Source organism: Miniopterus schreibersii, assembly GCF_964146895.1.
Source record: "Miniopterus schreibersii genome assembly, chromosome: 9".
Taxonomy (NCBI): domain Eukaryota; kingdom Metazoa; phylum Chordata; class Mammalia; order Chiroptera; family Miniopteridae; genus Miniopterus; species Miniopterus schreibersii.
In genome coordinates this window covers 21,962,221-21,987,903 of record NC_138118.1, presented here as the reverse complement: position 1 = coordinate 21,987,903, position 25,683 = coordinate 21,962,221, and the positions used below count along the sequence as shown (strand labels likewise).

Here is a 25,683-nt window from a genome sequence, read left to right as displayed (position 1 = left end):
TTATCTGTTTTTATATGTAATAGGAAACTTTGTACTTAGCTGAATCTTTAACTTAGCTACATTTAGATTAATTAATATATTCAGATTGAAAAATTATTAAAAATGTTATATGCAAAATGACTTCTAGTGGACTTTCCATAAGCACATTTGTTAGTGTAGAGCTATTGGTATCAGATAGAGCTGGATTTGAATCCCAGATCCACAGTGGCTTTATCTCCTTGGGAAATAAGCATAAACTACCTGAGGCTCTTTTTTTTTTTTTTTTTTGAAATGGAGGATTATTCTAACCATTAAGTAAGAGAAATTGTACAATGCCTTCTTATAAACAGAAAACTTTCAAGAAATGTTAGCTGTTATGATCACAGTAGTGATTTTTTTATTCATATAACAAATATTGATGGGATTTTTACTCTCAGAAGGGGCTTCCTTCTGAATTACTGAGCTGCACTAATTGGAATCAGGGTCTAAAATGATTTTTTAGAATTGCCAAACTTGACTTATAGCATCATAAATATCTGAAGTTGGCTTAAAATGGTTACAACCAAAAATCATGATCAGAAACCCTAAGGGAAAGGAGAAGCTCTAGGCCTAATCAGAAGAACATGGGTGAAATCTAGATGACCCATGATGTCCCTGGTGACCATCTGAGACAGTGTTGCATGGTAGAGGAGGGGAAAGGGGTTAAGTGAAGGGATTAAACAAAATCAACCCCAGACAAACAGGAAAATCCCAAACTCGTAGAGACAGAAAACAGAATGGTGATTACCAGAGGGGAAGGAGGGTGGGGGGAGGTAGAAGAGGGTATCGGGGGGATAAATGGTGAGGAAAGGAGACTTGACTTGGGGTGGTGAATGTACAATACAATGTACAAATGAGGTATTATTGAATTGTACACCTGAAACCTATATAATTTTGTCAACAAATGTCACCCCAATAAATTCAATAAAAACGAAAAAAGAAATAAGATTGAGTTGATAAGATAGAATGAAATTAAAAGGGTTTTAACGTGAACTTTATTTTATAGATGACAGGTGACAGCACCATGGGTCTTGTACATAGGGATGCATTTTATATTGTTTTAGTCTTCCTTTAAAAGTGGTAAATATTTGTTGTAGAAAATTTAGAAAATATGTTTAAGCACAAAGAAAAATCTAAAAATTACTCTTACCTCCTTCCAGTGATAACCACTAAAAAATTGGTATATTCCTTTTAGGTCAGTTTTTATTATATTATGTTTGTATATTTTATACATAGAGTTATCCAATTTACTCTAGAAGTTATATTTAAGAATTTTCTCATTTCAGTGATATTTCTTGTTGATCACATGTTTTATTTTTAATCACTCTTTAATTTTGGATATTTAAGCTACTGTAGAAATAATACTAGAGAATAGATAGAGATAAGCCTTTATTTGTAATTTTATCATTTCTTTATTGGAGAATATTTGATATACAATTACTGAGCACAAAAAATTAAAAACTTTCATTTAAAATCCTTGATACACACAGCCTAATTGTTTTCCAGACCAACCCACTGAATGCTAACCAGGATTGATGATTGTCATTTTTAAAACTTTACTAATTTGTTAGCTTTAAAAGTGACATTTTGTTTTAATTAATTTTGCTTAATTACCACTGAAGTCAAGATTTTAATTTCTATTAGCCATTTATATCACCTCTCCTGTGTAATAAGTTAAATTAGAACTTGGAAAATAATCAAGATATTCATCAGAGCAAGAAAAATGAACAGATTATGGCTTATCTATACTATGAATTACTAGCAGATGGGTATGAGGTAGATCTGTATGACGTTATAGGCAAGGACCTGCCCTTAATTAATCCACTTATAATTATGATCATATGTATATCTAAGAAATAGAGTTTTTTTTTTACTTTTAATATGTCAAATCCTGAGAAATATATAAAAGAAAAAATTATCCATAATTCTACACCACTTTTAATGTTTTAATTGCAATTCTTTCTCTTTTTTTAATGTTTTGCTATTACATACCCAGTAAAATCAACATCTTCAAACTAGTTACTTGAGCAATTTTTTTTTTCCAGAAAAAATGGACTTTAATAAAAAATGGAGCAATTTTTTTTTCCCCCAGAAAAAATGGACTTTTATTATGCCAAAGTGGCTAAATGTTTATAATGTTAATAGATGGGGTCAAATTAATTTTAGAAAATTTTGTTAATTTATCCATTTTCCCACATTTTTACTAATACTATTTTTTTAATTTAGTCAATTTGATTAACAAAAATTACAGCCTCATTTTTAATTTGTAGTTTTCTGATTAACTTAGTTTCTTAAATTATCCCAAACAACAGGGTCTTGATTAGGATTTTGGAAGGATATATAATAAATAAATACTACTTGAGGTAATAGTTAAGTGAATAAAAATAATAGACATGAATAACTAGTACTAAAAAATAGATGATTCATTTATTTATCCTAAACAACATCACTTTTTTATTAAAATTGTATGTGTTATATTCTATTTGAATAAATTTGTGTCTTACTTTCTCTGGATTCTATTCCAGGCCCTTGACCAATTCTTTTCTATTATATACATAACTCATAAAACAAAGATTTTAGGGAAGTTATTTTGAGTAAAAGATAAAGGTAACTTTTAACTACCTTTAAATTGTATTTAAAGTAAGATTTTTAAGTAAGGTATTTAAACATAAAAGGAAAAATATGTTGTCTCAGCCTGACCTTATTAAAATAATACTAAGGCTAAGACTGAGGCTAAAAATTATTAACAATAAAACAATCATTAAACAAAAACAAATCCAAGATAAATCCAAAGGAAGAGATAAAATTTTTGTAGAAAATAACTGCTAACATGTTTTTCTACTTTTGAAACATTTGGAAGTCTGAGTATTCAAATACATTTCTTATTTTATGACCTGAGAATATTGTTACTTTTAATGAATTATTTAGGAAATTCCTCTAAGATTAATTTGATTATAATAAAGAAAAGCCAAAATGCTTCTCCTTAAACTTTGTTGGCATCATATTATAGTCTTTAAAGGTACATGCCATTTATACTTATATTTACAGAGAGAAAGTTGGTTTTAGATAGTAATATATATGTACATATGAAAGATAAATTTTTCATACCTGTTTTTATATGTACCACCAGTTGGGCTGTAAATTTTTTTTTTTAATGAAATTTATTGGGATGACCTTGGTTAGTAAGATTATGTAAGTTTCAAGTGCACATTCCTGTGATACATGATCTGTATATTGCGTTGTGTGCCCACCACTCAAAGTCAGATCATCTTCCAACACCATATATTTGACCCCCCTTACCTTTTGCTATCCCCACAACCCTCTTCCCTCTGGTAACCACCATATCGTTGTCTGTTTCTATGAGTTTTTGTTTGTTTTTTTGTTTGTTTGTTCATTTGTTGCTTTCAGTTTTATATCCCACATGAGTGAATTCATATGGTTCTTAACTTTTTCTGTATGACCTATTTCACTTAGGATGATATTCTCAAGGTCCATCCATGTTGTTGCAAGTGGCAGTATTTCATCTTTTTCTCTTTTTCTCTTTATTGTTGAAAGTCTTACAGATTTCCCCCTTCCCCTCCCTTTCACCCCCTCACCCTGTTCCTACCCCTTCTGTAGGCCTTCACCACACTACTGCCTGTGTGCATGGGCTATGCATGTATGCATATAAGTTCTTTGGTTAAGTACCACATCTTCCTTATCCAGTCATCTATCAAAGCAAACTTTGGTTGTTTCCATGTCTTGGCCACCATGAATAATGCTACAATTGACATAAGGGTACATGAATCTTTGCCGATAAAAATTTTCAAATTTTTCAGGTAGATGCCTAGAAGAGTCATACGGTAATCATATTCTTAATATTTTGAGGAACTGCCATGCTGTTTTCCATAACGGCTGTGCCAGTTTACATTCCCACCAACAGTGAATGAGGGTTTCTTTTTCTCCACAACCTCTCCAGCACTTATTATTATTTGTCTTGTTGATAGTAGCCATTCTAACAGGTGGTATCTCATTGTAGTTTTGATTTGCATTTTCCTAATGGCTAGTGAAGTTGAGCATTTTTTCATATATCTGTTAGCCATTTATATGTTTTCTTGGGAGAAGCATCTGTTCAGGTTCTCCTCCCACTTTTTAATTGGGTTGTTTGTTTGTTTGATGGAGTTTTATGAGTTCTTTATATATTTTCTATGTTAACCCCTTGTCAGAGCAGAGAGCCCAGAGATAAGCCTACATGCATATCTGCAAATAATTTTTGACAAAGGAGCCTAAAACATACAATGGGGGAAAGAAAACCTCTTCAATAAATGGTCCTGGGAAAATTGGAAAGCCACATGCAAAAGAATGAAACTAGACTACTGATTGTTCCCATATACAAAAATTAACTCAAGCCTGGCTGGGCATGGCTTAGCAGTTGAGCATCGACCTAGGATCCAGGCGATTGGGGTTCAATTCCCGGTCAGGGCACATGCCTGGGTTGCAGGCTAGGTAGCCAATCAATGACTCTCTCATCACTGATGTTTCTATCTCTCTCTCTCCCTCTCCCTTCCTCTCTCTGAAATCAATAAAGATATATTTAAAAAAAAACAAAAAAACAAAAACAAAAATTAACTCAAAATGGATCAAAGACATAAATATATGACCTGAAAGAATAAATTACATAGAAGAAAATATAGATACTAAACTTATAGACCTTAGACTGAGAGAAGATTTAATGAATTTGACCCAAAGGCAAGGGAAGTAAAGGCAAAAATAAATGAATGAGACTATATCAAACTATAAAGCTTCTGAACAGAAAAAGAAACTCCCAACAAAACAAAAAGGCAGCCAACAGAATGGGAGAAGATATTTGCAAACAACAGCTCCAGGTTGTAAGTTTATTAACTAATGTGACAAATTATTGTATTGTTATATTTTCAAAACTTTTTATGCTTTATAACTTTATATCTGACAACTATAACTCATTTTGTCTTTCGTTTCCTTCAAAATCAAAATTCTTGTCTTTTATAAAAGTTACAGCACATTTTTGCCCCCCTAATAATTATGGAAAGCATGTTAGGAAAGACTCTGAATGCTTGGAGTGCATTTATAACCACAAAAGATGACATAATGATGGACAGCCCTTTGGTTGTCCTGGAAAATATTTGCTGATGTCACTATTTGGGCATTTTTTTAATATAGGATACCTTTTTAAAAGATTTATTTAGATATCACTAGTAGTGGTTTGGGAATGCTGCTCCCAAGACAAACTTTTCTCCAAGAAATTTTTCATGAGGCTTAAATTCCTACATGTTATGGCTGGTTGTATTTATATATTTTTTAATTTTTAACTGCTAAGAATATTAGAAGCCACTTTTTAAAAGTTTACCACTCTGTTGTTTGGATAGTTTTTGCAGTAGATAAAAAGTAATATATATAACCGCTTTAGAAAACTTGATACATAGATAAAAATCATCCTGGTTTAGTTTCTTAACTAACTTTCTAGTTTTACAGGTAGAACTAAAAGCAAGTTATTTTCCTCTAGACAATAAATCTTTAAAGAGAGAACTCAGATATTCACAAGGTATGAGTTAAATGAAAAACAAGCTTTGATGTATCCTCTATGGTCCCTAAACCTAGAACCAGAAAATGGAGGGCCTGTGGCCCAGGGAGAGAGGGCTGCATTTCTCACCACCAAGGGCCACTGTGTATTGACTGATGGAGCGGAGTATTGTGTGTTTTCTAGCAGGCCTGGGTCCCTAAGCAGTGTGTGCGCCTCATCGTGTCAGGAGGATACAACACTTTTACCACTGGGTTTATTATTGACCAATGCAGATACCACTGTGTATATCCTATAATCTTAAAAGGAAGCCACAGAACTCTTCCTTTAGCGGGCTAATTGTGTATAGGCCTGGCATCTGTAGAGTGGCCAGGATGTTGTAGAGTGGTCTTTGCATAAACAATGCAAAGTTCTTTGCTTTTTCTCTCTCTCTTTTATTTATTTTTTTATTTTACTTTTTTACCAAACCAATGACTTAAGCTAGCTTTTATTTACTAAGGATTAATCTTAGATCACATGAGTTTGAAAAGCATTTGAGTCAGTTTCTATATTTCTGAGAATTTTAGAATACCCATTCCTTACAAGTGCTTGCCTCCTTTAAATTAATTTTGACAATACCATCTAGAAGTAGAAAATCATGTCGTATTTATAATATACATATATAGACATACCCAGATAGACACAAACAGAAAATAGTTGGATCCAAATTCTGTTTGGGAAGCTTTTTTTTTTTTTTTTTTAATTTATCTTTATTGTTTAAAGTACTACAAATTTCCCCTTTTTTTCCCCATTGACTCCTTCTACCCCACACTCGCCACCCCCCACCCCAGGCCTTCACCACACTGCTGTCTGAGTCCATGGGTTATGCATATATGCATATAAGTTCTTTGGTTAATCTCTTCCCACCCACCCGCCCCTGCCTTCCCTCTGAGGTTCCTCAGTCTGTTCCATGCTTCTTTGTCTCTGAATCTATTTTGTTCATCAGCTTATTTTGTTCTTTAGATTCCACATATGAGTGAGATCATGTGATACTTTCTTTTCTGACTGGCTTATTTTGCTTAGCATGATACTCTCCAGGTCTCTCCATGCTGTCTCAAAGGGTAAGAGATTTACAATTTATATCTGTCTTTGACAAGTCAAGTTCCAAATGACCTTCCCCCTTTGAAAATAAGAACAGCCATTTTTAATACCTAAAAGAATTATGTTGACATCTAAATAACATCCTAGGTTGAACTATTTCTCTAAACCCTCCTTTTGAAACTTCCAGAGATCAGTTAAATGTTTCCATTTTTTCTGCCTAATTTTATAGCTAGCTTTTTCTAATCATGTGCACAAAAATTAATTTAGAAGTACCAAGGGATCCTCATCTTGGCCATCCTCATATCAATGGAAGGCTTACTGTGGTGGTCTTGCTGGTCGGGGAGGCTCCATATCCCTTGTTAATTTTGAGATCTGTAGAGCCTAAACAAACTTTTAGGGAAAACCAGCCTTATGTGCAAATCTCTAGATGAGCCAAATGCTGTGGATCTCTGTATAGGACTGCTTTACTCCCTAGGGGAAAATTTTTCTCAGGAAACTCCACAAAGATTTTTAGTCACTGAAGAATACTAGTGTAAGGGCCAGCAAGCACTTACCAGGCGCTGAAGGAACTGTGATGCTTTCTAAACCATGGATCCCTCTCTTGAGTTGAACGCATTCCAGGGTGCCCTGCCCTTCTCCCCAGGGATCCCACTGACTTCTCTAGAATCACCTATGCTACTTCACTAGACAACTCCTGGTTCCCATCTCTGCCACTCCAGATTTGGGGTCTGAAACAACTGTTGTCACCCTATTCCTATTCAGGTTAGGGAAACAAGTGTTCTTTCTCTTTCAGATCTAGAGAGGTAAGTCTCTCATTTACCAAGCAAATATTTTGTTCAGATTCTAAGTATAGAGTTAAAAATCCAAAATTAGAAGCAGCAACCCAGTGTGAAGTGGGGAGCTGGTGGGGCACAATGCACCCCTGCTTGTACCTAGCACCAGGTCTGGGTCTCTGGAGTGGTCATGGGTGGGTTCTTTGGAATCCTGCTCATTACGCCAAGAAAATGTTAACATAAGAAACATCCAAATTTGTAGAGAATTTTTGAGAGTTTATTTGAGCCAAACTGATGACATATGCGGGTAAGCAAGATCTCAAATGCTCCCTGGTTCTTTGCTTTGCGATCAAGTTGCATCATCCTGCTTATAACTTATAACTTAGGGCCTGTTGGCTTCAGCTCTTTTAGCAGACAATCTATTAATCAAAGGGACAGACTCATTTAAAATGTCATTTTCTGGGAGGGGAAGTGATAGGTCTCAGAAAGAGGATCTTTCAGATGAGGACATTTTACAGCTGCTTAGCTCAAACTGACTACAGATTACTATTTTTTTCTGAATTCCTAGTGTGTTAAAAAGAAAGAAAAAAGTCTATATCCAAATGAATGTATTTCTCCTGAGCAAATTACACCAAACCAAGCTTTAAAATGTGGATTATTCACTATAAAGTTTATTATCTCTTTCTATTTTTAATAAAAGTAGTTAAAAGTTGATAATATTTTCAATTTCTATGCTTATTATTCCACCTAGAAAGTGCAAAACTATACTAAGTGGATAAAATTTCAGGATAAATTAGTTTTAAGTGTCTTAAATTTAACTAATCGATGAATAGCTGAAGTAGATTAGTTTTGACCACACTTAATCTTAGTTTCATTCATAACAGTTTATCTTGGTGAGCTGTATGATTCTGTTCCTTCTTGTATTGTGTTGTCATTGAAATATGTCAGATTAGCTGCAATCTCAGAAGAAAGGACTTGCCCTTGAATATCTCTACATACAGAATTGTATTAAAAATTACTAGGAACATCATAACATTTGTCTGTAGCCATTTAAAAATATTATTGAAATGGAATCACTTAGGCTAAGGTTGTTTATGAAAGATTACACAATTACAATATAGGAAGAAACAATGTAAATCCCTGCTGGCTACTGGATGGACAGAGAAATAGAGGGCGGAAGAGGGGAAGGCATTACTCTTTCCCTTGTGTTTTTTTACGCAGGTTAAAAACAACCTTTCTATTTAGAATGTATACTACAATTATGCTAAGAAATGACAGGGTTGGTAAGTACAGTTGACAGTCCCAATTTTAAAGTTATTATAGGAAAGTAAGCAAGGCAAAAGAATGAATGGTAAATCTGGGGATGTCAGCACTAAAATCCAGCTTTTTTCTTAGTAACTGCATTTCATTAAAAGGTTTCAGAAGGTGAATTTCTTTCTTTCTCCTAACTTAAAATGTTCTATGACAATGCCTAAACAAAGGTAAATTCAATGAAAATAAAAACTAAGTTACTTGGTCTTTCTTTTTCTGATGTCTTGAACACATAACCCACAATCATTATGTGAGATTTTCAAATTTTGCTTCTGTTTGAGGTGTTAGACCTTTGCATTTTCAAGCAATAATAAAATCATCAGAAATGGATGGACTTTCACTGCTCCATTCTTAGAAATATCACTGTTGCCCAGCCGGGCGTGGCTCAGCGGTTAAGCGTCGACCTAGGATCCAGGCGATCGGGGTTCGATTCCCGGTCAGGGCACATGCCCAGGTTGCGGGCTGCAGCCGATCAATGACTCTCTCATCATTGATGTTTCTATCTCTCTCTCTCCCTCTCCCTTCCTCTCTCTGAAATCAATAAAGATATATTTAAAAAAAAAAGAAAGAAAGAAATATCACTGTTGAGGTGTAGTTTTTATTGCCCTGTCTGGTGTGGCTCAGTTGGTTGAGCGTTATCCCAGCACCAAAAGTTTGCTGGTTCAATTCCTGGTCAGAGCCCAGGCACAGGTTGTGGATTCAATCCCTCTGCGAGAGGCAGCCCATCAGTGTTTCTCTCTTACATCGATTTTTTTTCTGTCTCTCTCCCTCTCCCTTCCTCTCTCTCTAAAATCAATAAAAATATATTGGAAAAATAAAGAAATATATTCTTTATTTCCTGGACTTCAAAAAATATTCTGTTGTGTGTTTTCTCATCATACTTCAAAGCAACTTGAAATTGAAAATTATTTTTTGATATATCCTCAAGTTCTTAAAACCTAGATACTTTTAAAGTTTTATCTAAAGGATTGTGTTGGATACAAGTAAGAAAGGCCACCCAGGTGGCCTATTAGACACTTGGCTGAGTACCCCAGAAGGAGGGAGGCTTTCAATACTGAATTGATTCTGTTACCTTAAATAGAATAAATATATAAACTAGAAGATGCCACTTAAGGCAAACTAAAGAGCTATAATATAAGGTTGTATACAGTGTGGTTTTATGTTTGGCATTTATTTTCAGACATAGATTTCGTGTTTTATCTCTCTTAACGCAGGAGAAAGTAGGCTAAAAGTATCTCAGAAAGAAAATTTAAATCCAGGCAGAACAATGAATGATTTCTGGCTCATCCAGGCCTCGTTTTACTTTTAAAATCTAAAATATATTTTTAACATATTGTATTTTACTCTTTGATTCATCCCTCCTTATACTAAGCACACTATTCACTTATCATTTCCAACTTAGGAGTGGAAAAGCAAGTTCCAGAACTCTATGTATAGAATTATCTCATTTCTGTAAAAAACTGTATATGAACATAGACAAAATGGCTGGAAAGATACACACCAGCCTGTTGTCAATGGTTACTGCTGAGGAATGGGACTATGAAAGGCCAAAGGAGGCCAGAGATGTTCACCACTTATTGTATAATGTTTATATTGCATTAATTTTTTAAACAAGTATATTGAAATGAATGATTTTCAACTCAGTTTCAGCTAAGAAGGGTAAGGCAATTGGATAGGAACCTCAGCTGTGGGTTTTCACCGGTGGGAATATAAGGTCTCTGCTTGGAAGAGTTGCAGTGAGAGGGTGTCCCGGGCATCTGATTAGAGCAGAGAGCACTTAGAGTCAGGTTTTGTAGAAACTGCTAGCACACAGAATCACCAGTCTGCTGCACTGCTCTGTATTTCAGTTTTGTTATTTGTCAAAAGTTTTTAATAACGCCCTACTCAATTGTTCATGGATCAAATAACTGTCAGAGGAGAGCTGTTTGAACAAGTTCACTGCAAATCTAAGTGATTAGTATTTAGCAGTGTCTTAACTTGAACCCAAACAGATTGCACAAGTCTGGACCTATATGATAATCTCATAAAACGAGCTAGAAGGAATTGACTTACTTCAAGCATGTTATAGACAGGTACTTTCTATCATCTGTATATTGTTAAGAGTTTAGCTAAGATTTATGTCCTGGGAAAACTTTTCCTATGCTAAACAGGATCAGTAGAGTATGCCTCATTGTAGAGGCTGAATAGAGTTCTGTTAAATGATCTAAAACGCAGAATTTATTTCTCTGGACCTCTCATTTAATATAAAATTAAAAAAATAAAAGTGTGGCTGTAGAATAGCATCCCAATTGAATAACAATAAGCAGATTTTTCTAATAGTAAAACTGAATACTAATGAGTATTCTGCCATGAGTAAAATTTAAATTGTTTAGATTCTCTAGTCCAGCCTTATAAGTAACCTTTCTTCAGCACCTAGTAGAGTCTTGAATGGATTGGACAAGTCCTTTGGCACCTGAAGCTTAGAAAATTGGGCTATTTCTCCTCTGCCTGTGCTCACACTCCTGGGTTTCATATCTGTCTATATTGCTCTTTTCTTTTCCGGAACTTCTTTCTCTCTGTGTGTTCTTTTCTCTGGGATTCTCTACTACGTGAAATATATATTTCAGCAAAAGAAAAGAAAAAAGATATTAAATGGTTTAAAAAAATCTAAGATTAGGCCACAGTTTGTGTTGTCACACAAAATTCATTAAAATGTTTTCAACTTTTAGGCAAAATACCATTGCAGTTCTTTTAAGCTGACCTTTCTATTTTATGAATCAGTAAAGACTGAATATAAGGCTTGTTTAGTTAGTTTCCTATGTTTCCTGTATGGTAATTCTGACTCTTTAAACCAAAGATTTTCAAAGAGCAAAAAGATGAAAAAATAATGTAAATGACTCACCTCTTATATTCAGATAAATTTATTATTAAGTGACCTGTATTTTCATGACTGAAGCACAGAATTACAAAAATGATTTTGAAGTGTATTCAGATGTGTTTAAGACTGATAGATTTTGTTTTCTTTATCCCTTGAATGTATATATGTATCAATCAATATGACTCTCTCTATTCTGCTTCCCATGTTTCTGGTTTGTTTTAAATATGTTTTTATTTATTTTTTTTTTGATTTTTTTTTAGAGAGAGAGAAAAGGAGAGGGAGAGAGAGAGAAAAATTAATTGGCTGCCCCCTTCACATACCCTGACCTGGGCTCAAGCCTGCAACCTGGACCAGGAATCAAACCAACAAACCCTTCAGTACACATGACAATGCTCAACCAATTGAGCCACACTGGCAAGGGCTGCCACATTTCTGTTTTAACCATGTACTATGTTTTGTTCAAATTAGAGAGCCCTTGACTGGGCCAGAGCTAAGACTTTTTCTGGCTTGAATGTGGAAGATCTTAGAGGTCCTTTGGCACACCAGCCTCAAATTATTATAGACCATGCAAGGATCTTCTTAATTATCATGGAATATTCCAAGACACAACGCTGCCCTGATTCACTCCTCAAACTGTATAATCTTAGGGTTTGGGGGAGAGAGAAAGGAACTGGAACTGTATTTAGAGGTAGGTTTAGAGCAGTGTCTGATAACCTAGGGAGGTGGGCCTGAAGGAAGCCAGAACCAGGGAAGGGCAATAGGGAACCCCTGAGAGACAATTAGCATGAATGAGGAAGAAACCTGGTGGCAGCAGCTGAGTGCAGAGCAGAGCCTGGCATCAGCTGGAACAGGTTCCAGGTTAAATGTGGTTTCCTGCTGCTTAGAGAGGTTACTTCCCACCTAGAGCATCCTTCCTCTCAGATGCCTGCACTACACTGTGCTGGAAATAAAGTGCCCAAGCAACTCCACCATTGGACTGCTTCTCAAAAAGTCAAAAGCGAGAAGAGAAGGACCCTGGGAGTTCCAAGGCTGATGCATGGAACACTCCAGCAGAAGTGCAGGCATCCAGTCCAGTCAAGAAGCTGCCCATGTTTAGGGAGGTTACTGACCATCTGCAGGAAGGAGCAACAACCTTGGACTTAAAATCAGATTCTCGTCCACATGGGATAAACTTCATTTCTTAATTTAACGAAATAATTTTTGGTGACAGGTGGTGAAAGTGGAGACCATACCCAGGCTGAGGTGACTGTGATAAGGCCATACCAAAGCTGAGGAGATGGTAGATACCTTCCTGATCCATTTCCCCCAATGAATCTATAAAGTGTAAATCTATGAAGTGCAGAGATCCTAGCCATTCTCATAGTGAGTATCAGGGTGAGGATCTGATATGCAGACCCTCAGCTGGACATCACTTATTTTTCATTATAAAAGAATGTGTTCATAAATATCAAATACAAGGTGTCCCAAAAATGTATATGCACTTTGCATAATTATAAAGTCAGTGTTTATTAACACACAGTTCATTTTCAAAATTTAAAAGAATCTACAGAAATGAATAATTTTTTGTCAACCCCTGTTTTCAAACTGATGACCATTCTGGTCCAGGCACTGCTGATAACTCAAAGCAATGGAATCACAAACATCAAGAATCATTTCGTGCCCTGGCCAGTTAGGCTCAGTGGTTGGAACATCGGCCTGCAGACCTAAGGGTCCCAGGTTTGATTCCCGGTCAAGGGCATGCACCTCAGTTGCAGGTTTGATCCCTGGCCCTGGTCAGGGCGTGTGCGGGAGGCAACCAATCAATGTTTCTCTCTTTCTCTCTCCCCCTTCTCTCTTCTTTACACTCTCTCCAAAAAGAAACATCAATGGAAAAAATATTCTCAGGTGAGGATTAAAAAAAAAAAAAAAAAAAAAATCATTTCACTCATTATTTGTATGCCCTCAATTCGTTGACTGTTGCCAGTTTTGTACAGTAGACTTTATCTTTTATGTATCCTCATAAAAAAAATTCAAGGGACATTTTAGGATAAATTTTCTTTATTCAAAACTTAATCTGGTTTCAACTCATTATTTCAAATCAGTTAAACCTGAAAAGGAGTGAAAATTGAGTTATCAACTATTAAAGTATATATACATTTTGGGGGGACACCCTATATATACTTATATAAATATTTATGTAAATATATTTATAAATACATTTATAAATATTATATAAATATAAAATATATAGTGTTCATAGATATAAAATGGCTGAAATTTCAGTCTCCAGAGATAACTGCTATTAATGACTTCTGTTGAGGAAATTAATTAAAAAAATCTCCCAACTCATAAATCTTCCTCATAAAGGTAGTAGGGAAAGGGAACAGTTTTATTATCTTATAAGCCTTAAACCAGAACGTAATGTACATCAAGACATTCCACTGAGAGACTGCAAAGACGGGAAGGAATCCCATCCCCTTATATAGTCAAGCAGATACAACCCGTGATGTGCATGTTTTCAAGATAAACAGTGACTAGTCCTCAAGTACGGACTTGACAGCAACTTTGTCACACATAGTTCATCCTAAGTTTACCTGGTAATTGGGGTGACGACGCGTTGTTAGCATATTGGCTTTATCCGGAGAGAAAATGAAACTCATATATTTATCAGAGGGTGTAGCTTTGCAAATTGGAACAAGGCAAGCACCTAAGTTAGGCTCCAGCCTTCCTTCCCACAGAAACTGGGGATAGGGGCTTTATCTTCCTTCCTGCTCACAGTTCATAAATGATGGCTCCCAGGTCCTTGAGAAAGACATTCCTGGCTCATAAAGCTCACAGAAGGCCTGTAGAGTTTTCAAAAGGACGTATAGAGGAGAAAGTACTTACAATGATCAGATTTCTAAAGCAAATGCTCTAAGAAAAGGAGAAGTCGCTTGCCTATCATCAATAGAACTCTCTCTTATCTTTTAGGTTTATTTGTCTTTGCACTTCCTAATTATTCTTTCAGACATTTTTATGACCTCTTACTAGATGTGCTGCTCTGTAATTGCTTTAATCTCAAAAATAATTTTTGGCTACCTTTGTAGGTAAATCTATTGTAATTAAGTCAGGCTGGAGGAAACAAAGAACTAAGCTTCTCCTAGGGCAAAGCTTTCTTTTCTTCATTGTATTTCTGAGCATAAAGCAGAGCCTCACACATAGTAGATGTTCAATAAATATTCAGTAGTTATTCCCCTACCTCATTCTGTCTCACTGGGACATAGCATTAATTTAACCTGGGAGAAATTGTGACTAGTAATGACATAATTTTAGGGAACTAACCCAAATTGTTCTTGCAACAAGTAGGGATATAGAAAAAAATAAAAGTTGTGGAATGAGTTCAGAGTGAGTTTTCATTTACGAGAAGTAGTTTTACATCTTAATGAAGTGGAAACCAGGAAAGGCTGGATTTCGTAGCTGTTTGCCCTGGAAGTTGAAACAATTGCAGAGTCTTCCAAAATCAACCTGAGAGCAAAACCAAAACTTGCATAAACCAAATTAGGTTATCTCTTATCTGGGAATGGCTAATTTAGCTTTTTCTCCTGTGTGGTTCCTATCCTTTCATATTTCATGAGCACCTCTAGGAAGTTAAGAGCTGCTTGCAGAACATTTTTCATAGATAACATATGGTTTTTCTTTTCAAAACCCCAAAAGTTTGTTCTTGAAGACCAGTTGCACTTGTGCATATAGTGCCCTCATATATCCCTGAGAGGATTTTTGGGTTCAGTTAATCTGTGTTAGAATGTGTAGGATTCATCTTCCTATCACCTCTCTGGCTTTTCTTTTATCTAAATGTTATTATGTAGTCTTGGACACAGGGAAATTTAAAGTTTTGAGATTATTAGTTTAATTAACTAATAATCTACTGAGTGTAAAGCATGAACCAGACCCTGTGCTAGACTCCAGGGTGCCGTGAAGGGTGGAAGCAACCACGAGTATGGCAACAGCAGTGATTACAAAGAGTGATAAGTGCCTAATGATAGAATTTGGTATCACAAGTCTAGGGGCCCCTTCATAGCTTCAGGGTTCAGGGAAAGCTTCCCATAGAAAGGGACTTTAAATTGAGATAAAGCATGAGTAGGCGGTAATTAAGCCAACATGGTGAAAGATTGTTCCAGAAAAGGGAGTAGCTGTGCTAACCTGTAGGTGAGAGAGAAATGGCTGTGCTCCATCCCCTGTAATATTCTTCCTGCCTTTGGACACAATACTACGAATGAGGTGGCTCTCTCTGGGGAGCACACCCCAACCTCTCCCCCCTCTTTCATCTCTCAGGGTGCATCTCTCTCTCTCTCTCCCCTAAGGTCCAACGCCCTTATTTTGCTATAACTTGTTTCCTGAGCCCATTTCTTCTATGGCTTACTTCTTCTACCTCTGTGACTTTCTACATAAACTTTTTATTGTAATTTGTAAAAAAGCACCCTAGGAATGTGACAGGACAAATTCTTAGAGCCCCATGAATTAATTCTCCTTTAATTGATATCCTTGTCTTACTCAAAATGCTGGATAATAACATCTGTAATACCTTCAACAATAAAAATAATTTTTTAAAATTTCATACCATATCTTGATTGGCAAAGACTTGAATTTTTAGTTATTGAATTATTTTGCATCAAGGGATGTTAGGCATGATTTTACATCAACATGTTAGTTAGTAAACTAAAGGAAGAAAAACTAGTTAAAACAAGACCAAAAGGGGGAGGAGGGGGAGGTTTTACAGAATCTCCCACTTTTACAGAAGAGGGAGAGGGTTTCAAAAAGACAGAACTAATCAACATCGTCATTTGACTTCACAGGGAGCTCACAGTGAGAGAAAGATTATAGACCAGGCCATATTCTAAGGAAACAGGTTTTAGTGGCTGTTCTGTTACTAGTTTGTCTGATGAGGGACAAGTCCTGGGGTCATCCTGTCTACCTGTTTGCCTTCAAAGATGAGCTCCGTAGCTCTCACTTCTTTTCCATTTCCTCATTTTTAAAGGGCTGTCAGTACCTGCCTCAAAAGGCACTGGCTCATTAAATGAATCAGTGTAGACATAGTACTTAGAATAGTGCCTGGTACATATACTGTGTTCAAAGATGATATTTCTTAAAGTCAGGTAAATCTTCTGAAATAGTTAGAGCTTGTTTTGTACCAGGCTTATATCCGTCACACTGTTAGCTTCCCTTCTGCCAACTGCTATACTAGCATTTTGAAAAGCAAGTTCTCTCTACTTCTGATTGTTCTCCACTGTTTTACCTGAATACCAACCCTCTGCACCTCCATCAGGAAGTGAAGCCTCTCGGATTTCTCCTGCCCACGTCCTGTCCCCCAGCTCTCTTTGTGGCCCATGACATAGAGACCTGGCAGGTCCAGTGTTCTTTCCATCATATTTCCTCAGAGTGTGGCACATAGTATGTGCTCAGCAAGTGTCTGTGTTATGCATGGACCAAGCTGAGAGGCAGGTAGTGTTTTCACTTTACAAATGGAGAAACAGGTGAAGTCACTGTGCAGCGTCACAAGGAGAGCAAGAGACTGGAACAGTGCTCTGAGAATGTTTTCTGAGAATCCTGAAGGCCACCTCTGATTCTTTTGTTTCAGTGATGTGGGCAATAAAATAAAGTATAAAGCTGTTAGATTTTTGAATTCTTGTATTGATATAAAAAATGCTGGTTCCAAAGCCACTGTGTTTGATATTGTCTTTTTTTGCTTTACGCATGTGTCTTTTTGTTAAAGAATAGTTTATTGCTTTTTGGAGAGAGGGGAAGGGAGACAGAGGGAGAGAGAAACATCGATGAGAACGTAACTTGGATTGGCTGCCTCCTGCATGCCCCATACTGGGGATCTAGCCCATAACCTGGGCATGTGCCCTTGACTGCAAGTGTCTTTTTTAAGGAATGTGTTAAGAGCTTCTGAAAAGTAGGATTGAGGGTGCCTCTTTTCTTTTCCTTCCTTCCTTCCTTCCTTCCTTCCTTCCTTCCTTCCTTCCTTCCTTCCTTCCTTCCTTCCTTCCTTCCTTCCTTCCTCCTCCTTCTCTCTCTCTCTCTCTCTCTCTCTCTCTCTCTCTCTCTCTCTCTCTCTCTCTCTTTCTTTCTTTCTTTCTTTCTTCTTTCTTTCTTCTTTTCTATCTTCACCTGAGGATATTTTTATTGATTTTGAGAGAGAGAAACATCCATGTGAGAGAGATACATTGATTGGTTACCTCCCGTATGTTCCCCAACCGGAGATCAAACCCACAACCTAGGCATGTGCCCTGACAGGGACTGGAACCCACAAGCTTTGGGTATTCAGGATGATGCTCCAACCAACCGATGTATTTGTTTTATAATCAAATTGAGGAAAAGGGGGCTAAAATGTGTACTTAATATAAGTTAGCTTTTAGCCTATGGATGATTAAAAAGTTGTTTTGCATCACAGAAAGTCTCTGCCTCTCATACTTCCTCACTCAGTAATGGTCTAGTGATTTATGTATCTGTACCCATTGCTATTTGACCATAGCAGGTGAACTGTTGTACTGATCAATAGAGTCAGAAATACTCTATTAACCATTTATACCCTTAAAGAGTATGTGATAAACTGTAATTAGTGTAGAAACAATATTCTCTCACAAAAATGGTAATGTCATTATACATTCGCATGTCACCTGGACTCAATCTAGTCAGCATTCCATTGAGGGCTCTTAGAGTGCAACACAGCCCGATGTTCTCTGCTGTGGCATAGTGTGCTCTCTTTACATTCATTTCATCATCTGGGTAATTATGCCAGCTCAATGACAATCTATTTGTCACAGTTGATTGAACCACTACCAGCTCAGTCACATTTTGTGCATCGTTTACCAGAAAGTATATAGTTTTTAAGAACTCAGAACAATTATGCAGGCCATGTAGAGCCTTGAAATGTCCCCAAAATGTGCTTTGGAGAAGTCACCCACCCCTGGAGCTCAAATTCTTCTGCAGATTGGTTGTCAGTGTTGCTGACCTCTAGATAAAGGATCCCCATTCCAATTCACGTTTTCCAAGTGAGCCTCTATTGATGTGAAAGAATTTGCTCTCTCTTGGAAGGAGGATGGTTCCTCTTTAGAAAGCAGCCTCTGTTGTTTCCTTCTAGCAGAATAATTGTGCCTTTCATTTCTGTGGAGATAATGAAGAAAGCCAGTTCGGGTATGTCTATGTGGCTTCAGAGTAGATTGGAGGGAAGGTTCTATGACTTTTAATTATGATTGTTTATCCCCAAAACATATATGTTTTGGTAAATTATAATAACATATTTTCATTCGCATTGATTTCTTGTTTGTGCTTAAGCAGGAAGCTTGATTTAAAATCCAAGTCCTACTGACGTGTTTTTATGCCATCAACATTTTAAAAAGTAAATTGAAGTAAAAAATAAGTTCTGGCATATGATACAAATTCCTCTGAAGTATGTAGCATATGTTTAATAACTTATGAGTTAGCACTGTAAGATGTTTATATAGATTAGAAACCACAGAGATCTAAGGAACCATATTTATTTGATCCTAATTAATATTTGGCCTTAAATCACACCACTCTTCAATTTCCTAATGTGAAGCAATTAAACAAGCAGCTGTTGGCCAGGTAAATATAAAATTTGCCAAGTAGATATTTCAAGTTGTTCCCCATATTTGGACTATATTAGAATAGATTCATAGACATGTTGAAATTCATATACCTTAAAAGGAGTGTGTATTAAAATTATTCATCTGTTTAATAGTATTAAGTCTTATGCTAAATTATCACAGATAGTTTAGCATGTTTGTCCATAGTCTATGGGGATACATCAACTAAAAATAACTTTCTGAGACTATGTGAAAGTGCTTCATATTTTCACAAAAAGTAGTAGAGTACTGGATTAGTAAGGAATTCCATCATTTTAATTGGAATGTTCTTAAACTTTAATTTTGCCCTTTTTGGAAAATGAAATTGCCAAAGGAGCAATTACAATGGTAAAGAATAAAGGAGACACTAAATATAGATAATTTATAATTTAGACCAGTTGTTTCTAAACTTTAGTGTGCATCAGAAATACCTGGGGAATTACTAAAATAAGACTACTGGGTCTGACTTCCAGAATTTCTGATTCAGTAAACCCTAAGTTGAGGCTAGAAATTTAACATCTAACAAATCCTCAGGTGATCCTGCTGCTGGCCTGGGGAACCTCATATTGCATTATCCAAAATCTTGATCAGTCTCTGCTTATATTGCCTTAATTTGTGGAATGAATGAACAAATGATGGAGGAAAAATTCAGAGAAAGAATATGCATGAATACATTTATACATGTAAAAGTGCTTTAGCCCCCTAGATGTGTTAAATTGACATGAAAGAATATTATCAATGCTTCTATTTAATATACAATAATTTAAATGTAAAACCTGCTGTCTATGTCTATAAAGAGATGAGGGAAGTTTTCAAACAACTATTAATACAACTTGCATTAATTTGCCCATCTAGACAGAGGCCTCATTACCTGTATCAGGAAGTTTCTGGCCTACATGAGTCCAGTGAGAATCCCTCACTAGTGAGTCTGGCTGCAAACCAACACATTTATCTCTAGCAATTTCCAAGCAATGTTCTTTTTCTTTTTCTTAACCTTTTTAAAATCATTTTTTATTGACCTGACTCCAGAAGAGCCTGGATCCTGATGATATCAAAATTGTATTTTCAGTTCCTTGGATTCATTTTTACTTTTTTTTTTTTTAAGTTTCCAAGTTTCAGGGTTTTAGTCATCCTAAACTATTTTGTCAATAATATTTCCTCCTCATTTTTTTGGCTGTTGATCATGTAATTTAGTAATACCTTCAAAAGTTTTAAAATAGAATAGAAATATTTCTAGATTTTTGTTTAGTAAAGGTTGTTATACTTTTCTTTATTCAGTAGATGTTTAGATTAAGTAACTTGTATAATTGTCACTTTCCAAATCGCTAATGTCAACCCACAGGACAAATTACTGCTACACATACAAGTTACATTTTCTATCATTGGACTGCATTTTTCTTGGAATTTAGCCTCTAACCCTGGGGGATATGTTTGAAAATTTTAATAGTTTCGATAGAAATTGAGAATAAGAGCATCTGTCATATCTCATTATTCTAGCAGGGCACTTGTTTGAAAATCTTATGGTGGATAGTAGGTCCTGAACTTGTTGGCTAATAACTTCATTTATTCAGCACATTTTAATTGAATACCTCCTATCTGGAAGCAGAAAACAATAAAGACTAAGTGCTCCTCATGGAGTTGTATCCTAAAATAACACAGAACAAACATCTACAGGTAAAGGGAATGATTCATGGAGCCCTGTTAAACTGTACTGCATAAGGATGCCATCCCATTCATGGATGTTGATGCAACCATTTTAGTCTATTACCACCTGTAGATATTCCAAAAATTACAGACATTGAGGCCATTACTACAAGTAGTTAAATATCTACAAATTTTCTATGGACAAGCCATTGTTGTATTTTACTAAATGTTATTTTTTTAATAAATTTCAAAGTTAAAAGTTTTGCTTTTTATTTTTTATTTCCTTTGATTCAGTTTGCTCCTTGGCTTGGGAGAATTTAAATATACTTTCAGGTTACATGAAAAGTCCCAGCGAAGGCAGGCCTAGTAATGACTAGGTCAATGTTGGGAACTCCTGAAAAACTACTAAATACATCCTAGTTAACACTAATATCTGCAATCGGCATACCTACTCCCACTTTGCATTCTAGATCTCCCTTCATCTACACCCTGCAGGCAGTATGCCAAGCATAACATCTTAATCCATGTCCAGTGCAGGGAGAAGAAATTCTCTCCTTTGCTGGCCATGGGATATCTTTGTAGGTTAAAACAGCTTCTTCTCAGAACTCTGGGAAGAATTTTAGATTTAGTGACAGGATTATTTTACTCAAAAGTTTGTAAAAAGCAGCTTGTCATTTTGGTCAAATTCTTATCATTAAGCAGAGTCAAGTACCTTCAGGATAGAATTCAGTAGGCACAAGGCTCTGTGACATCTTTGCTCATTAAAAGCTCTGCACTCTACCCACCATCTGTGTACTATTAGATGTTTGTTGAGGCTCTAGGTTGCTAGTGACAGAGAAGCCTGAAGATAATACTGTGATCTGATTATGAGTAGGAAATCATTATTGAGTGTCTTGAATTTGAAAAAAGAATTTCCTTCTAACCAAAGAAAGGAAAAGACCTACAAATAACTAAGGAACTACTTGACCATATAAAGCCACTGCTCATCAATGTGCAGGATTTTATCTACCCCTCCCTCAGATATTCCTGTATGTAGTGATGGCCCCAGACATAGTAGATCTAATGGGAACCTCTTCTGGACTCTAAGTTTTGTACCCCAAAGGACATGATGAGAGAGCTTATATGTCTGAGAAAGAATTCAAAGCCTCCCTCATGAAAGCCTGTGGAATGTAGGAGCTGTTTATCTCCTACACTAATCCTAAAATTAGTTGCCATGGCTCTTAATTTGTTTCTTGGAAAAGAGACTGCACAAAATGGGGTAGAGAAAAGTCTCTTGAGAGCCTCCTTTAGAAATGGTGCTGTCCTCAAGATTTAATGGTATCCCCTTGATAGAGATAGTGACAACATGGCTACATTCTGCAAGGCCACCTGGACTTTCAACCCCGCAGAACAAAATGGGGACTAACCCAGAGTAGTTAGTGGTCCATAAAATTCAGGCTTTTTAAGACAGAAGGGTCTCAAAATTCTAATAAATAGCTCAGTGCTTCACATATAGACCCTAGAATTCCCATATAAAACCTCTGAGAAACAGAAGAACCAGGTCTGTCTTTCATCTCAAATAAATTTTGGGAAATAGAGGGCCATTGAAAAACTAAGATAGCCTAGTGGGGCAGAGAAAATTATTCTTGAAGGGCTCAGATACTGTCAGCCTGGAGTCTCAACCCTCAACGTCAGCACAGACAGGCCCATCCTGCACACCTCATGTATCATCAGCTCTCTGGATATATCCTGTCTCTGTCCCTCCTAAGACAGTAAGGGTGGTGTTGGAAGGGGGGTAGTGGGTAACTGAGGGGGGGGTGGTATGAGCTTTACTCACTTAAGAGTCTGTCACTGCCCAGCTGGTGTGCCTCAGTTGGCTGAGCGCCATCCCATGCACCAAGAGGTCACTGGTTCAATTCCCAGTCAGGGCACATGTCTGGGTTGCGGGCTCAGTCCTCAGTGCGGGGCATGCAGGAGGCCCCAGATTGATGTTTCTCTCTCTCTTTGATGTTTTTCTCTCTCTCCATTTCCCTTCCTCTCTCTCTAAAATTAATAAATAAACATTTAAAAAAGTATCTGTTACCAGCCTCCACAAACATTTGATTGTAAATAGTCCAGACTAACCTGCTTAAGCCTCATTCAATTCTTTAGATGCCCATTATTGCTAACCCCAGTCGCTGGTATGTCTGTCTCAGTCCCTGTAATCTGACACAGACATCAGTTTCTTCCTAGCCTCTCCCTTGCTTGTGTTTTGGTAACTTTGTTACTTACTCATTTTTTTTTAATTTTTAGCCCTATAAATGTAATAGTCTGGTTACCTTGGTTAACTTATTCTTAAAGGGTATTAGATTTTACAAAATAACATAATTAATGATTGAAACTTTTCTATACAATTTTCCTTGTAAAAAGAAGAGATACATTTAAGTAAAATTATTTGTAAACAATGGAGATGTTTTTTCTATAAACATATTTATAGTTATTTAACAAAATTGCCTTGCCAAGGGTATAGTTTTATTTAATTAAAAATCTTATATTACCTTCAAACCTCAACATCACAACACTCAAATATGACTTAACATAATTTTTAAATGTTATATTGACATTGGCACAGCCCTAATATTTCTAAAAAGCAGTAATAACCACACTAACAAAACTAATAATGTAAGGCTTTCTTTCAGGTAAAATTGCTGAAGAATACTGGACCATAATTATACTTTATCCATGGATAATTAACTATATTTGTTTTATCTGATTTCTTAATTTCTTACATTTATATAACAAAATTGTTAAAATAGAAGAGAAATTATTTAAAAAATAAACTAGTTGGGGTTAGCCAATGAAAGCTAAGTACAACTTTTGGTGACATCTAAGTTTTTAAACTTGTCATCCTTCTCATTCCCTAAGAGACCACGAGGCATGTGTGCAATGATTTAAAGTGAGTTGCTAAACCTGCTCCTTGGGCAGCATTCTTCCCCAGCAGTCTCCCCCATCTTCAGCCATCCTGTGCACAGCTCTAGCCATTCCCCTGCATGCCTTCTTTTCTGTCTCAACAGGACCTGCCCTTCAGGCTGCACCTCATTCTCAGGAATTTGTCAAATGTTTGCTCTTCCATTTATCAAACTTTTATCTAAAGTCTAATGTGTAGCTGACTCTGTCCTTGACAACTTCATCTCTCAGTTCTTGCTCTCAAGTATTGTTTTACTTATCTGATGAACTCTACTCTGATACAGTAATAGGAACTAATGAGCACATGGCAGCCCTCTCAGGGAAGATGTTTACCTTTCAGACTATCTTTATAGGTAAAATCCTTAAAATAATAATTTTATAAGAATTTCAGGCACTGTGTCACTTTGTGAGGGAGATAACTTTGGTTAGCAAGTGTTTTTGTGCCCTTCCAATCATACCAGATAAGAATAGTTTCATTCTTACCACACAAGATTGGACATTTTTCTCATTATTTCATGCTTTAGTAGCTTTCTAGAAGTCATAAGTGAAAGTTATTATTGGATTGTTTCTCTAAAATTTGTCTCTTTTAACGTGATGAGATTTCTAGAGTGAGATTAAAAATATAGATGTACAAAGATATAAATTCAAACTTTGTTTGTAATACGAAAAATTGGAATCAACTTTAATGTCCAAGAATAGAGGAGTGGATAATTATACTGTGTGTGTGTTTGTGTGTAACATGTTATAGTAAATTATAGTGTACCCATGCTGTGGAATACAGTGCAGCCATTTAAAAAAAATATGGCAGACTTACATATGCTGACATTGAGTGATCTCCAAGATATTATAATTTAGGGGGAAAAGGCAAGTCAAATCATGATCCTATTTGTGTAGAAAAGTAAGAAGAAAAAAGACAATGGGTATATGTGCATATATACAAATGTAAATGCATAGACCATGCTTCCTCTCTTCTTCTTCATCTTCTCATATCATTCCATTTCATGTCTTCCTGACCATTTTAGGCTTAAAGCCATTAGGAGAGGCCAAGCAAAATCCATGTGTGTTCCAGTGGACTGGAGCAATAGTGGCCCATGCATGGTGAGCAGGGCACCCACAAAGGAGGACTGGCCAGGGCAGAATGTTGGGTGTTAGGTGAGATGAGGAGGGCATGCACTCGGGGTAATGGTTGGCACAGGGAATCGGTCCTAGTGAGGCCAGGAGAATGTCCGTATTGATAGGTGTTGGAAGCCACAAGGGTGAGAAGGATGTCATCTGGGGGGGGTGGCTGTTCATCCCGGGGGGGTTGTCCACAGGAAGCGAGGAGGGTGTTCACACCAAGCGCAGCTAGGGGTGGGCTGTCTGAGCAAGGTCATGGTGGGAAGGGCATTAGGTAGGAGGGGTGCCCCACATGGGTGTCAGAGCTAAGAATGGAGATGAGGGCATTTCCAAAGAGGCACCATTCTCTCAAATGGTTCAAGAAAAGAAAAATGTCTTTAGTTGGTACTTGAACCTTTTCTGAAAGTTTAAATTATTTCCACAAGAAAGTTTATACAACAACCAATTATTAGGACTTGGCTTTTAAAAGAGTAGAAGTGAGGGAGGTTGAAATGGAGCCTTTTACTATTTTACTCTACAGTTGTATATTTGCTCTTCCACATTGATAATACATCCAAATTTTAATTGTTTAGTAGAAAAGAAAGGAAAAGATCTTATCACAGAGCCAACAAATATGTGCCTAACAAAGCAGAAATTTGATTACACCAGTTTCAGCTATTGAATTACCCTCTGGTTTTAATTGAAAAACAAAGATAATTCAGTTGGTAATTGTACATTGAATTTAATGTTTTTTTCTATAGATGTTATTTGGATTAGAAAACAATGCAAGGACCTCAGAAATGCATCATTTAATGTCGCCTTCTCTTTATTTGAGTCTGC

The 25,683-nt window shown here is 36.3% G+C and overlaps 1 protein-coding gene across 4 annotated transcripts in view; it reads left to right on the top strand.

Moving 5' to 3' along the window:
• Window positions 1–25,683, top strand: part of PTPRZ1 (protein tyrosine phosphatase receptor type Z1) — a 168,546-nt gene that overhangs the window by 53,638 nt on the left and 89,225 nt on the right. The window lies entirely within an intron of this gene.